This window comes from Lycorma delicatula, chromosome 11 (assembly GCF_047948215.1).
Source record: "Lycorma delicatula isolate Av1 chromosome 11, ASM4794821v1, whole genome shotgun sequence".
Lineage (NCBI taxonomy): Eukaryota > Metazoa > Arthropoda > Insecta > Hemiptera > Fulgoridae > Lycorma > Lycorma delicatula.
The window spans coordinates 13,124,331-13,142,000 of record NC_134465.1 but is presented as its reverse complement, the minus strand read 5'-3'; the positions used below and the strand labels follow the sequence as shown (position 1 = coordinate 13,142,000).

Genomic DNA, 17,670 nt, shown 5'->3' with positions numbered 1-17,670 from the left:
ACCTTGTACAGACAGTTCTTGTTTTTCTTTTTAAAGAAGACAACCACAACAAAAATAAACTTAATGCAACAAAACTGCTGGATTACATGAATTCACAGCTTTGAAATAAATTAGTATAAGAAGCTAACAGGTAAGTTACTTTTTACCTTATTTATGATCAGATACCTTTGGAACAGAATTAGTATATATTAACTACCAAACTACCATTTTTTTGTTGAATATGAATTATTTCAGTAAAACATTTTTTAATCATTTTGATGAAAAATATGAGTTACTTATGTACTTACAAGTACATGAGTAACGAGAACAACTTACTTCCTAACAAGTAGAACAAAACTAAATAAGTAATTCTTAAAAACAAAATTTAATAATACTGTACATCAACTAATACACTAACTTCATACAAACATTTAAAATAACAATACAAACACTAATACTTTGTACCATTAGTAAATCTTAGAAGTTATATAAATATATACTATTATGAAGATAATCTTATAGAAATTTCTTCTTTATGAACAATAACTTGTTTTTCTAATCTTATCTTTTCTATTAAAAGACTTTTGACAAAAATCACACGTAAATTTCTTCTGTCCAGTATGAATAGAAAGATGTGACTTCAGATGACAATTCTGGTTAAAAGACAATTGACAAAAATTACACGAAAATTTTTTCTCACCAGTGTGAATGAAAAGATGCGTCTTTAAAAAACGACTTTGCAAAAATATTACATGTAAATTTTTTCTCCCCAGTATGAATTATAAGATATTTTGTCAAATTGCTACTGTTATTACAATTTTTTAAACAAATATTATATATAAAATTTTTCTCTCCAGTATGAACCGGTGTTTCTTCAAATTACTATTATTAAGAGTCTTTAAACAAATATTACACGTAAATTTCTTCTCACCTGTATGAATTATAAGGTGTTTCTTCAAATTACCATTATTATTAAACGTTTTTCACAAGTGTTACATTTAAATCTTTTTTCACCGATATGAATAGAAAAATGTCTATTTAAATCATCGCTTCGATAAAATGAATTTTGACATAATGTACGACGGTAACTTTTTTCTCCGACATGAATATTATTGTGATGCATCAGATTATATTTTGACTTGAATGTTTTTTCACAATGATTACACGTATATTTCTTAGCGTCATTAATATTTTGTTTATTACACTCCACTAATCTATCGCTTACATCATTATTATTATTATTAATTCTTATATCGTGTTCAAATTCTAATGTTTTATCGTTATTAAATCCATCACTAGTAACACTGTCCATTTCATTGAATATTTTACATAGGCGATTACGTAAAACGTTATCTTTACGCTTCTTGAGAATCATATATTTCATATTCTGAATATTATCCTCAACATTTTCTAAAACTGAATCGTCAGTTGTTTCATCAGCAAGATCCTAAAATAAAAGACATATATTATATTCAAGAAAAAAAAAATATAAACAATGAATAACAACGAATAAGATGAATCAATCTAAATTAAATTTGCTGTAAACACCAAAAATAAAATGAAAAAGGACATCAAAAACTTTTATAAACAGTACCAAAAAGACTGTTAAGATTATAAAATTTTCCATTAATCATCTAAAAAGGAGATTAACTCCTTGCGGATAATCCCATCGGTATAAAATAAAAAAACATATCAACGAGAATCTGAATGTTGCTCTTGACTTGAGACTTTCTTTGGCTGAAGTGAAACGGGCCCTTTCACTGTGTTGAGTACTGCTTGATTCAGGGTCATATCTACAAAGGAAATTTCAATCGGTTTGCACCAATTATTTCAGTTCACTGCAGACATTTAAGTTTGCAATTTACGATATTATTTTTGTTCATCAAATACTAGTCACGGCAAAACCTTTGCGGAAACCTTTGTAAGATTCCAATCCTTAACAAAAGCTACTGACATGTGCTGTACAATAATTTCATGTTACATATACTGTTGATGGTGTGTCTAAGATTTTCCAAAATCAAAATCCTAACTGCAATGACATTTTTTTGGTATAATGCTGGTTAACGATCACACCAAACATTCATCAACAACAATGCATGTTCAGCAATTTTTTAAAACATTTAAACCAATTATACATCTGTATCCAGCTAAATCCGTCATAATCGAATTTAAACATTACAGATTGTTTTCTGAAAGTGGTCGTAGCACAATCACAAGCAAACAAAACCGCCTATCAATAATAAACATATCTGCTTAGATTGAATCCAATACATGTAGTCAGTACATGAAGGATGTCTTACGCTGTTACTCGTGGTGTTTGGTAGAGTTAGTGTCTTTAAATCAGGAGTATTATAAGTAGATATGATAAATTTAAATTACACAGTTTTCAATGGAAAACATAAAATAACTTAAAAGTATATATATATATATATATATATATACATATTATGAGAACAAAAAGAATTATATTTCTTACAATATTAAATTTATCTTTTAAGCACAAAAACTTAAATAATAATGCTTAATTAACTTATAATTTCCAGAAAGTAATACAAAACATAAGATTTTCCAACAAAGTATGCTTGTATTATTTTTGTTCAATACAATGTTGGGGAGGAAAAATCAATTCAAATTTGTTAATCTTCAATGTCCAACAACATTCCTAAATATAGGTAGAGCCCACCACTCTTTCCTTACTATTCTCTTCTCAAATTTATCTTAAAAATTTTACATCAACCCACGTAATTTTCAGCACTTCATATTTATAGGAGTGCAGCATTGTACACATCAGATTTTTAAGTTATCTCATAAAATTAATTTTTTTCAAACTTTCCTGGCTTGCACTTAAACAACTCCACTTTTGAAATCATGTTTAAAAAAATATTTCTGCTAAAACATTTTAACTAGGTAAATAATATCTTAACATGAAAAGGGAGAACACATATGGAAGAAAATTATTTACAAATCTATACTTAAAGTAATGTGAAGGATGAAATGACTAGATAAAAGTAAAAGAAATAGGAGTTTTAGATTAAATTCTGTTTCACCTCTTTATTTACAAATTTTTTATATTTGGTGTAATGCTGGTAGATGGTCATCCTGAACATTCATCATCATCATCAACACATCTTAACCGTTTTTAAAAATCAGTTGTAGATCTGTGTTTGACGAAAAGCATCAACTGAATATCTGCACTAACATTGTGTGAGTTTCTGCCGCTATTTTATCAAAATAAATGCAGAAATATTTCTAATTGTCATACATTATTTTATATACAGGTGATTACAAATAAAATATATACTTTCAACAGCTTTATTAAAAATTTATTTTTAAGTTCTTATTTATAAATGTTTAATGTGTGCACCATCATTTGTAACACGACAGATATCAACATGGTTATTGAATTCGTCCCAAACATGTGCAAGCATATATTGGTCAATGGTAGCAACAGTATTTCCAATACGTCATATTAAGTCGCCGATATCAACAGGAAGGGGCGGTACAAAAACTTTGTCTTTTACGTAATCCCATAAAAAGTAGTTGCAAGGTGTCAAGTCTGGACTACTTGGTAGCCAACACTTTCACCATATGGTGATTTACCATATTTTGTTCTGAAATGCAATTGCACGGCAGTAACAGAGTATGTTTTGATTAATTCGAACACAGAAAAAACTTTCTCTACAGCAGTAGTGGGCACCTTGCCAGTCTGGTAACATGACACATCAATCAGTGACATTAGCAGCTGAACAGATATACCAAGATAAACTTTAAAAAAATTCCCTGTAAAACCATTTCATTTACTGTATTCACATATACCAGTTTAATTTTTATAAGCTATAAAAAATGTATATTTCAATTCTAATCACACTGTATTACCACAGGTTGATAACCTGGAAATGTTAAGATTAAAAAAACATGCGTAAGAATATTGATTTTTTCAGTATTAGAATACCGATTCAGTATTCTACATACAATGTATTATTGATTGTTTAAGTTTTTCCTTTATTTTTAACTATGGGTCAGCCAGAATTCCTCTCCATTTACTTGTTGTTTCCTGAAATATAAGTCTCCATTTATTTTCTCTCAGTTCCTGCGGGCCTGGGGAAAAAATTTATGCAAAAAAGATTTGTGTAATAAAAGAGTCAGTAAGTTACAGATTAGCGTATTAAGGATTTACTGATGTCTTTTATAGTTAAATTAATGAAACAAATTCTGAAGATTTTACTTTATTTAAATTAAAATACCTGCCGTACAAAAATATTGTAGTCATAAAAATATTAGTTAAATTAAAAGAAAATACATGTATAAATATGGATGCAAATTCATGTTTCTGGATTAGATCACCTAACATCATGCATTATTTTAGGTTAAATCATACAATATTATTACTTCACATCAGTCAATATCATTTCCTTAAAATGTAGCATTAGTGTTATTTTAAGACAAAAGCTGGTTAAGCTTCTGTCACTTTCACTTTAGAAAAAACTGTTGAATTTTTATTTTTAACATCACCAGTTTGTATTCATATTAAATGTGATCACCTCAAAAGTACCTCTATTTTTATGTATATATATTCTTACATAAAATTAAACTTTTTTATACACAGAGATAAACACGTTGATGCATGCAATTGGTCAATTACAACTTCATATGTAACACTATATAATTTCAAATTAAACTAACATTACAGAAAACCCACCAGATTGGTCTAGTGGTGAACACATCTTCCCAAATAAGTTGATTTAGAAGTCGAGAGTTCCAGCGTTCAAATCCTAGTAAAGGCAGTTACTTTTGTATGTATTTGAATACTAACTAGATCATGGATACTGGTGTTCTTTGGTGGTTGGATTTCAAGACGCACATCCAAGGAATGGTTGAACTGAGACTGTAGAAGATTACACTTCGCTTAAACTCACACATATCACCCTCTGAAGTAATACCTAAACAGGAATAAGAAAGAACATTACAGAAAAAAATGAATGTTTTTTCTTCATTAAATTTTATAGCTTTCCATAAATAAAATCATTTATTTTCAAGGTTATGTATATTTAATTATGAATGTGATGATGCGATAATCCACTACAAAAAATAAAAGATAAGGGATTTCTTCAATGAATTTTATTAGTTACCGTATGAAATTATTGAATTCAGCAAAATTTTATGTTTTTTAAAAATAAAGTACAGAAATGATAATTTAGATTCACTTACTTCAACATTATTGATTGGAATGTCATTTCATATTCAGTCATCAACATCAAATGTTACGTTAAAATCTTATTGCTCCCCTGAGCTTTGTTAGTCTGTCATTTTTAACAGAGATTAGTAAGAATGAAATTTTGGCTGAGAAAAAATGATATACTAACTCAGTCTGCATTTCAAGTTGGCGTTAATTTTAATATAATTTTTAAAAATAAAATGGATAGGATTACTAATCAATCATGTTATCGGTTGAAATATCTTTGCTTAATCATTTATAAAAGAGGTTTGAGTCATTTTAGTCGTTATGATTCTTTCAATTTTTGAATCGGTAATTACTGCTAACACTGTATTAAGATTCTTTATGTGGTCCTCCCTATTCTTAACTAATCATTCTGCTTTCACATCTCATGAGCTTGCAATCTGTTGAACACAATGTCAAGGTTTTACTTTAGAAAAACACCACTGAAATACATGTGGATCTCAAATTAATTGATTCTTCTTTCAACATAGAATTCTCTTATTCAGAAAACTTGTTTCAGGCATTATTCTTTTATTTATCTCTCTTTTCATTCTGTCTAATATCAGGACCGATTAGATCTGCTTCATTCTCAATATCTTAGGTTCTACTGAAGCAAGGATAAAGTTTTTTATTTAGGTTTATTTTCACCTTTATTTTTGCAGGTAAGGTTAAATTTTTGACAAGTAGGCTAGCTTCGAGTTCTTTTATTTATCTCTCTTTCCATTCTATCCAGGACTAATTAGATCTTAAATACCTTAGGCATTTCAGATGCATTTATTGAGGTATTCTATGTATTTATCCTTGGAAGCAAGGATATCGTTTTTTATTTTATCTTCACCTTTTTTTACCATAAGGTTACAGTTAAGATTTTTTACAAGTAGGTTAGCTTTGAGATTTGTAAACTGTACTTTCCACCGGTAAATACGTTTTTGATACAATTTTATCACACTGTCTATAAAACTAATGAAAAGATAAACGAATTATATAGAGCAATATTTTTTCACTAAATAACCTATTTGAAATGACTGAGATTACATTCTGAAATAGTTTCAACAAAAAAATGTCATTAAACAATTAAAGTTTTTAAACAAACTACTAATAACTGCAAATTTAGAGGAAATGAATGATGGTGTTGAAAATTAAATCTTCATCCCTTCTATCACAGACATTGGTATTATGGAAATAATTGTCTTTATCATCCTTCCTGGATGCGCCATTACCTTTTAACAGCTGATCAAATTTCCATCTCTTTATTCAAGTTACAGTTATTGTAATATACAAGTATGTATAATTTTTCCCTCTCCATATTTAATCTGGACTCAGGTATGTTTCTTAGTAAAAGTTACATTTGTCTGCTTGACCAGTTAATCAGTCTTTCCATACTTATTCAATGCACAATGGATTACAAATATTATAACCGCTATAATTCATGCTTTTAATATTCAATGGACTCTTAATAGCATTATTCTACATTCAATTTTGTTAGCTATTTTTTTTTATTAATTTTAATCAGTTGTGTGATAGATGGGGTGAAAATTGTAAGAACATCATTACTGACTTCTTATTAAAAATTAATCTGTATTAATAGATAGAAAATAAGGCTGGATCAAGCACTTAATAGAGGCATTGGCAAGACCCAAATTCATATTTCACAGCAAATGGAAACCAATGAAGCTCGAGTGTGCGTGCAAAAAATTATGTAATCAAAAGAGAATCCCAATATTATTGTTCATTGTGTGCTTTGCAACCAGATCTTAATATTTAACTCCTTGTTTTGAAATCTACCATAAGTACATTTAGGCTAGTTTACATTTAGTTTCAATTTTTTGTTGTTATTATTTCAATTTTAATATTTTATTATATTTACTACTGTTTATGTTATTCCTTTGAACTGTTTTTTTCAGTAATGTAATGTATTAGGATCGTAATTGATTAAATATTAACATTTTGTTTGATTATTATAATAAAATTAAAAATTATCAATATTCTGATATTTGTGTTTTTATTTTATGTCTTGCCCAGTATAACAATTTACTTTGTTTAGTCTACAAAGTTCATAATATAACGCTTCTATTAATGTAGATTGTACAGTATGAATAAAACTAATGAAAGTATAACACGATAATTATTTTGTTTGGTGGTGAACGCATCTTTCCCAAATCAGTTGATTTGAAATTTGAGAGTTCCAGCGGTCAAGTCCTAGTAAGTCAGTTATTTTTATTTGGATTTGAATACTAGATCGTGGATTTTTATTTGGATTTGGAATACGATGTTCTTTAGTGGTTGGGTTTCAATTAACCAAAAATAAAATATGAGTTTTTCAAAAGGAAAAATATAGTATAGATTTTTCATAGGTTTTACTTAAATTAGTCTAAATAATTCTCAATTTAAGTCTATTTATTGTAATTGAAATACTACTAGTTGGAATATACTTACATGGAATATTTGTGCTTTAAAAAAAAAGGAAGTATACTGTTTTCAGAAGTGATTCATACTTTATGTCTGGTTGTAAAAAATGAGAAAATCTAAAAATCTGATTTTTTTTCCTTTAGATAAAAAATTTGAAAAATGTAAAATATCATACAAAATTAGTTAGTTTGTTAACAGTACATTAATTAGCTAGTTTGATAGGGCTGAGTTTTAATAGATTCACATATTTCCACCATAGATAGTTTGATAATAAATAATGTAAAAATTTAAAACACTTGTTTTTGCAAAAAAAAAAAAAAAAAAATTAAAGATGATAATAATCATACCAAAAAATTAGAGATCTTGAATTAATATATATATTTCTAAGATTATTAAAGGCATATGATTCAATAGAAGCTCTAGTTAAAATATTGAAATAATTTGTCGATAACTCTAAAGCATTATAAAATAAACATACTCAAAAGTTAAAATTTAAGGTTGAATTTTCAAACCCATTACTATACAAAGCAATTTTATTAAAAATATTCCTATTAAAAAAACAATACATTATCTTATGTTATGATATTTTCGAAATGTAAAGGTAAAACAATTATTTACAAATATCCACTAAATATTATTTTTTTTTTTTAGAAAAAAATATTAAATCTTATTATTTATTATTGATACTAACATAATTTAAAAATATAAATTTTTACAATGATAAAACAAACTAAATATTTGATTCAGTATATACTTTTAAATTAATATAATTGTCAGCGATTATAAACAAAAACATATCAAACTATTAAGTACATCTAAAGATAAAAATTATCAAATTTATATGTGTAAAAATATAAATCCAATAAAATAAGCTTATTTCTAAAGTATCTCAAAAAAAAAACCATGATATTGTTCAAAACATGTCATGTGCAAAGATATATATGATATAGAATCAAACAAATTATAATCATCACATCCAGATGAAATTTTATGTCTAAGCTGTTTAAATCTAATAATTTTTTAGAAATAAATAAACCTTTAAATTTAACTATTATCGAATCTCTTTTAAAACGGTTACAAATATATTAGAACAACTCTTTGAACATTCTAAGTTAGGGCAACAATACAAAATTCTGGATAAATGTGATGTTGTTAAGGAACCCCGAACCAGTTCTTACATTGTTGTTTAAGTTTTGAAGGAATTGCAGGTTTTACTGGATCTGTTAATCTAAAAATTATCGATCGCTAATATGCCGGTACAATTTGCACAAAAATATCATGATCTTCCAAGAAATTGTGGGTTAGATTAATGCCCAATGACTAGAGAAATCTTAAATTTTCTCTGAATGGAGTTATTTGTCTCATAATACAGTTTCTCCAAGGGTAGATTGTTCTTCTTCTCATTGTTTCTTCAAACTTTTCTTTCGTTAACATTTTAGTTTTCCTTAATCTTGAATCGTTTATTCTTTATTATTAGCTTGATGGATATACCATCTGACCTTGTCATGTTTGGTTTCATACTAAGAATGCCGGAACTTACATCAATGGTATTTTTTTATTACCCATGACAGAACAGAGACAGCATATGTGTTTGATGTAAGAGCTTTTGTGTGTATGTGTGTGTGTACATTTTCCTCAAAAACTACTGGACCAATTTTGATGTGTTTTTTGTATTACATAGATATCACTTCACAGCAGGTTCTTAGACATGTTTTATCTTTATAGGCCACCAGAGAGCGCTGCAATAGTGTTTCTCTACAACAGCTGGGCCAATTTTGATGTGATTTTTTGCATTACCTAACATATGTATCACTTCAGAGTAGGTTCTTGGAACGTATTTTATGGTTACAAGACACCAGGGGGCCCTGCAGTATAGAATATATTTATATTTCAAGATAGAAAAATATAAATATTTCTATGAAAATATATATTATATATTATGTATTTCTCTCTTTACCCCTCACTTGCCTCTCATGATGCTGAGTAGAGAGTAAGATTACCGACTTACCCCTTTTTGGAACACGGAAAACTAGTCATTTGTGAAACCAAACATTGAAGAATGAACTTCTTTCTGGGAAAAAATTCCTTCAGAATCTCTTTCTTATCGGAATACAGGGTACCAACCAGTGTCATGTTTTGTTTTATAGTTCAGCAGCCAAGGGACAACTGGTGAAAAAATTATCAGTTTTCATTTTTGGCATTTCACACTAAGTAGGGTAGTCTCACAACCCCACCAATATATCCTGTCAATAATAACTATAAAAACAAAAAAAATGGGTGGGTCATGAATGTGAATACAATTTCAATCGATTCAGGACAAAGTCATGAAACCACAGGTATGTATCTCTTCACATAAAATTATTATAAGGAAAAAATCAACCTGGGTTAGTTAGAATACCTTGTTTGGTAATGTGAGGGTTAATGAAGCTTCTTTTGCAGTACTACTTTAACAGTATAAAAAATCAAATATTAAAATGATTTTTCATAATTCTGACAAAAAAATGAAAGTAATATAGTATTTATATTTTAATTAGAAATCATTATTAGTTGTAAGAAACAAGTAAACTCAATTGCGCGTATTATATTTATTAGTGTAATAATCACTTAGGAAACAAGTAAGAATTTTTTCTGAATCCTTTCAAATTTTAGTTCTTTTATTCCATATTTTATATTACCCCTCTTTTTCATTTTTTGTAACATTAGAGTTTCATTTCCAGTTTTATATACTGGAACTAAGAAACCTAAAAATTCTATAGAATTTTAGGTAGATTTCATAAGAATCTATTGTAATGGGTACCATGATTTGTCTTCTAGAAAATTTTGAGATATCTTTGCGTTTCACATCCCCCAGACCCCAAAACCACCATCAGTTCAAAATATTATTTATATATATATATATATATATAAATAATATATAACTGTTTATATTTCACTTTCTTGTGGACACGATAACTGCCGTAATTTTTCGCCAATCACTTTCAAACTATACCATAAAATATAACAACCCAAAATCTCGGTTGAATTCATTAATGGGCAAAATCAGACAATGGGGGGATTTTTTCAAAAAAACAAAATATCCCTATAACTTTCTTAAGTAAAATATCAAATTTCTTTAAAGTTTCTACTATTCTTTGGATAAGGACCTAAGAGTTATCTAAGTAAAAATTTTTGATATCACGAACTATCAGTCCAAGGGGTGGAAAAAATGAGGTTTCGAAGACAAAAAAAATCATACCTTCTTCAATAGGCACAGTATCAAATAGGTTTAAAGTGGTCGTTAGTCCTCTAAACATGACCTTAAAACTTTTGTCTGAAACAATTTTTGATATGACCAACCCTTACAGCAAGGGATGACCAAAATGTTGCTGAAATTGTAAGAAGATGAGGCTTGTTGTAAGCTAACCATTGAAACTTTATTTCAAATGCAATCATTGTCGTATTGAGTAAACTTAAAGTTTTTCTTAACTTTAAGGTGGAAATCTTTTTTATCCCTTACTTAGCACCTGTGAAATCTACCTCCACCTTTCAGCATGCCAAAAGGTTTTTTTTTTCACTAATGGATCACTTCTGAATAATAATTAGGTATTTTTTATGTTTGTAAACAAATTTTACGATTTTTAAATTCAGGAATTAACATTATTTTTTATTATACCATTCATTATTTTCAATAATTTTGTTACAAATTCAATAATTTGATAATAAATGTAATCGATTTAACCTAATAGATAAATTTAAAAATAATACATAATACTTTCAAAAAGGGAAAAAGAAAAAAGACATTGATGTTTAATTAAAAACAAAAAATTATGTACAGTTAATAACTCAAACAAATCAGGACATAGATAATTTGAATTCTCAATACATTCAAATTTTTGAACATACAGTATATTATTATAAAATAACATTATAATAGAACACTAAAATTATTTATCGAAAACAATAAGTACTCATGTCATTTATATATTTTTATTATGGAAGTTGAATAAATAGCATAGAATTACCTTAACAGCAAGCAACAGCAGAATATTTTTAGATGGCCAGAATCATATTTAATAGTCTATTAACAAAATATTTATTTTTAACAAATGAAAAGTTATATGAAATATTTGCTAATTTTTTTATGTATCATTACTTTACAATTTATTACTACAAAATTTAACTGTAGTAATCTTCTTGAATCAGAAGATTCAAGTCTTCTGAGACGGCTAATATTACAATCTCTACTAGAAAAACACCATAACAGGATGCAGGTGGATTGGAGAAATAAGAGAGGATCTTAAGGAAACTGTCTTACACCAGAAGACACCACATAAGATAAAATTAAACAAGAAAATCAAAAACAAAGACGCCTGCTTCACACTCGCCAGAAAAACACACAACACAAACATTTTTAACACTAAAAAGGGCACAAAGAACAGAACTTATTAAAAAGTATAAAATTTGAGTCAGATTTGAACCCCTTTGTCAAATGACGTTTTTAGTATAAAAATTATGCAGTATTAAAAGTATATCGAGGAAAAAATCAAATTTCTTAGTAAAACATTTTGTTTCCTAGTCGATCTCCCGTTCATCAAATTATATATATATATATATATATATATATATATATATATATATACGGTTTCCCTTGATCCATCCACACAAATGCCGGGACAGTTTCTTTTTTTTTTTATTAATGAAAAATACGTATTTATGCATTCCCGAGTATTATATACTCTTATATAATATATTATTCTGCACTAATCGGAATAAAAAAATTATTTATTAACTTAATTAAACCCCAAAAAAAAATTTATAGAGGTATCTTTTACTTTCACGTCTCAACTGAAAGTAGATGAATAACTTTAGGCGACAGAACAGTCAGATAGTGTAGTGCGGTGGTGTGTAGTTTTTATTTTATCGATAGTCTGTTTGATTCACGGTAAGGGTGTGACATTTTTTATCATATGATCCTCATCATCTATATTGATTCACTATAAATGTTGAATGTCTCTCTAAAGAAACTGAATTTGAACCGCAGTTCTGCTATGTCAAACATTAGACCTAATAACAACTTCCTGAAAGCCGTGCATGATGACTGAATCAGTCGCTGTTACTACCTATCTATAACAATGTTTATCGTTCATTTATTTTTTTTTCGATCGATGAATTAATTCACCGCAGAAGCTTACAAAGACAGTTCTAATGTGGGAACGTGAAAATGGAAATTTTTAGCGTATGAAGAATACCGTGTCTGGCCGGGATTAGAACCCGGTGCTCTGAATGAAAGGCTGAGACGCTACCGCTCAGCTACGGAAATCGAGTAATTAATTTTATTTTTCACTTTTAAGTCGGTTCAGATATTAACTACGTTTTGATTGTTTTGTTATACATTTACCATAACTAGGCGACAATTCAACCGACGACTTTTAGTGTAACAGGGGGAGCAGTTCTTTTTCCGTTGTTACAGTCTTCATTCGTTTTATTTATTTAATTTAAAATATTTAGCGATATTTGATATCAAATTTCTATGCGCGCGCGTGTGATTGTTTTAATGTGTACTTTTATATTAATAATAAAGTCACCTGATTTGAGGTTTGTCAGAAATGGAACATTAAATAAACGGTAACTATCAGTTCTATTTTATTTATCGTAAATACAGGGTGATTTAGGAGGAAAGAGAAATAATTTGGGAACCGATTCTAGATTTTGAAATAAAGGAAAAAGTTCACATACAAACATATGTCCGAAAATGCTTCTTTCTAAAGTTACGGCTAGCATAGATTTCGCTCGGATTCAGTTCCCCGGTGAAATAAGTCATACTGAAATTTTTAAGGCGTTATATAAGGGGTAAAACTGATGGTTTCTTATGTTTTTTGACCCGAAAAATAGAATACAAAAACCCACAACTATCATCCCTTATTTTCAAGATATCCAGCGTAGAACAGAAAAGCTCAGTAACGAAAAACACGTTTTTTTAGGTTTGAAGTAGAATAACTTTGTTGTTAAACAAACTTGTAGAGAGTTTAATTCTGAGAAAATCGTTGTAATATACTCTATGGAAAAAAAACTTTAAGGATTTGTAAAAGTAAAAACAACCGTTTTCTTTTTTTATTTAGTAAAATATGTTTAACCTTTGAAAAATTAAAATAATAGTTTTAATTTACTTTTAAAAAAAATACTCACCGTGGTTTATATTTTTTTTTAAATTTAAAATAAATTTTGGAAAATTCCACCGTTGACATCGATGCACTTTTCAACTCGTTTCCTTGATGAGGACAGTAGCACTGAGAATGCAAGCGATCAGTTCGTCATGTACGTCTACTCTTTGCTTGTACACCTCTCATCTCATCCGTTCCCGTAAACAATAATGTAAGGGGTTCAAGGTTCAGCGATTTACTCGGACAATTTACCAGCCCTCTACATCCAGTCCATATACCGATAAATTTTTCATCTAAAAACCGTCTTACTTTATTCGGGAAACGGGTCGGTACTCCATCAAGTCGATAATACATTTCGATTTGTTTCTACGATGACAAATTTTCAAGAAAAAAAAATACATCGTTTAAAAATTTCTCTCCGTGACACGTTCTAGTAAGGAAGGGCCTAATTTGTTGTCGATCGTGCCGCATCAAACGTTCACCGAAAATTATGGCTGGAAATTTGATCCGACTGGAGCGTGTGGTTTTCTTCACACCACCGATGTGAATTTCACGTGTTGTTTACGCCGTTACGGATAGAAGTAGCTTTGTCCCAAAATAGTACGAACGAGATTTAAAAGTAATTATGTTAACCCGCTGAAAAAACTCGTCCGGCACGGTCACCAAGCTTGAGGTGTTTTGTTTTCTGGACGTGACAAGGATTCAGTCCTTGAGCGTGTAATGTCCTCCGTACTGTACTTTGTAGAATGTCGAGTAGCGAAGAAATTTTTCCCGTGCTCGTTTTGGAACTAAACTGTACTACTTGAAGAATTTTTTTCTGTTCATCAGCTTGTAACGGTCGGCGTTCAGATGATACACTAGTGCTGCGAAGTGTACTACTCTCACGAAGATTATTAAATTCTACAAATCAATTTGTTGTTTGCGATCTAAATTTATTACACTAAAAAGTTGTTTTTAATTTTCATAAATTCATTTGTTTTCTGTTAAATTTTGTTCCGTTTTGTTTTTAATAAGAGTTGATATTTTTTTGTTTTTACCGAAGGCTAAACAAAAAAAAAAGTTTTGAAGGTACAGATTTATTTACTGTAATACATAATTTGTGCTAGATTTAAAAAATTCACATTATGATAAAAGAGAGTGTTTAATAAAAAAAATAAAATAAAAATGTAATTGTAAATATAAATAAAATAAAATAAATGTAATAAGTAAATTTGTTATAATAATAAATGCTTTAATAGAAAAACAATTGTTCGATAGGCAATGATAAAATAAAACAATAATTTATAAAATTGTATCGTTCATATGCTGTCAGAGGTAATTATTTTTTGTTTAATTTTTTTGGGATGACGTAAAACCAACTGTCAGTCTGACTAATGCGTAGACGGGAGGGATGAGAGGGGGGTGAAACAATGCAGGTGGCTAACTTCACTCTGATTGGCTACCCTCGGACAGTACTGGTCACGCGATGGTACAACAATTCAAATACAACCGTAAATGTGCGTACGTGTGTGTGTATTGCGGTCGAATAACAAAGTTAATATCCCTAATATATTTCTTATATAGACGTTCGATATAATTAAATTAAATCAAGATTTGTCGATCATTTTATATCTATTATTACATTTTATTTAAAATAATAATTAATCTCCCTTAATTTTAATAATTTTTTAAAAATATTACGATTAAATTTATCAGTTTTGTAAAGTAATTTACAAAAAAAATATTACATAATAACAGATAAAATTTTTCCAGTTTTATTTACAATTCGACCTCCAGACAGCGCGAAAATTCTCTAACATTCTCTCTCTCTCCTCTCTCTCATTCTCTCTGTGGGTGCGTGTGAGCGCGTAAATTTTGTGGGGTATAAAGATCATTTAATTTCTTACCGAAGATGCACTATAGTGGATAATAATTTCTTATCGGATCTAACTTCTCCAGGGCGCTTTCAATTTCCAACCTCCACGATATTTATGCAAAATCGTAGTTCTGTTAAATATTATAAGGAATAAATATAGCCAAATCAAATTTAATTCGAATCTCTGACATATTTTTTTATTTATGTGTATCGATTCTATGAAATTATTTCGTAAGTACAAAAATTATATTTCTCACTGTAACAGGAGAGTAATCCCGTCTAAATTTTTTAAACGTTCAAGTTGATCGTCGCATCGAATTTACAAACTTTATTAAGACTTTTAGTGAAGAAATTATTTTATCATAAATGATGTTTTTAAAAAGGTAATTTTATAAAATGTAAACTATACATTTTATATTTGCGTATTTTTATTTTATATTTTAATTTGTGTAATTAAATATATATGTATACACACACAAGATGATTTAGGAGGAAAGAGAAATAATTTTGGAACCGATTTTAGAGCTTGAAATTAAGAAGAAGGGTTCGTACAAACATATGTCCGAAAACAGTTTGTAATCGAGTTACGGCTAGCATATTCTTTAAGAAGAATTACGAAGAAGCCGTTTCCCTCTCTCTCTTCCTCACCATCACCCTTGCTCTCACTCCCACCCTTTCTCTCTCACTCTCCCCCTCCTACAAACTCTCTCTCTGTGTATGCGGTGGGCTACTTAAACATTCCTCTAAAAGAATGATCGACTATACATTTTCAACAATTTTTTTTTTTTTTTTTTAATTTACCTTAAAAAATATAAATTAAACACGGGAAATGTTAAATATAAAAATCTGTAATGAACTATTTGTTGTATATATCTCGTTGTACTGTTTACGAATAATTTCTGCTTTAAATATTATGTACGCATAATTATTAAGATGATACACGATTATACGGGTGTCGAACTCATATTTTAAAATATTGGTTGCCTTCTACAAACTCACTACCTATGTTTTTTTCCTTTCTTACTTATATTATTAAATATATATATGTTAAATAAAAACTACGCCGATAAATTTCTAAAAATATTTTTACAAATTTATTAAAACGATTATTTGTTACTTTCTTTCCTATCAAAAAAGTTTTTTTTTCAAATTTTTGTGTTATTCCCGAGACATTCATTTATGAATATTTAACAACATTAATTGAGATCGGTGAATAAACGGTAAGCTATTTAGGTGTCGAACCCAGGACTCCTTAATCGGTATATTCTTTATAACGATACAGATGCGAATTATTTTCTTAGCTTCATTCTCGTTACCCGACTTAAAACTTAATATATTTAACACGAAATACATCTAATATATCACTCACGAAATACTCTTACAAACATATAACTTGTTTATTTTTTCGATAACTTGTTTATTTTTTCGATACTGTTTAGCCGCTATTAAGAGATAAATAAACAAATTTATTATTATTAAATTTATTTTGTAAAAATAGACGAGAGTAAATCGGGTTCTAACATTTTTAATCTAATAAATAATTTGAATAACACATACACAGAATAAAATAACTGCCAATAATAATTGGCCAATAATATTAAAAAAATAAATACAACTCACCTTAATCAGTAATAAGAAATATCTCAGTAAAAAGATGTAAATTGGATGACGTCAATGTTAACTGGAAGCATTACGTATTCAGTCGGCTATCTACCGATAATTCCCGCCAATAACTAACCACAAAACAAAGCAACTCCGTGAATTTCTTTAGTTAGACTCATCTTCCCCCCACTACGGAATCGACGTCATCGAAAGACATCTTAAATTTGGTTCGCAAACTGTCATTCACCATCAATTTTTTTAAAATTGACTATCGGTCTTGCCCAACTTATAATTAGATCAAATATTAAAGAGAATAAATTTTCGCTTAAAACTATAAATGGACATATTACAACAACAGCCAACCGTACACAAAGGGGTTATAACGAGATTTTTACTTATTATTTAAATACGTATAATCAGTTTATATACGTAATCAAGCTTAATATATAGTACATCCGGGCGATGAT

General features: G+C 28.6%; 1 long non-coding RNA gene across 1 annotated transcript; it reads right to left on the bottom strand.

Moving 5' to 3' along the window:
- Positions 1-1,153: 1,153 nt before the first annotated feature.
- Positions 1,154-17,343, bottom strand: LOC142332468 (uncharacterized). Its single transcript, XR_012758307.1, has 3 exons — positions 17,222-17,343; positions 4,679-4,919; positions 1,154-1,426 (listed from the first exon to the last, which is right to left on the bottom strand). It is a non-coding gene; the product is annotated as an uncharacterized LOC142332468 (long non-coding RNA).
- Between the last annotated feature and the right edge of the window lie 327 nt (positions 17,344-17,670).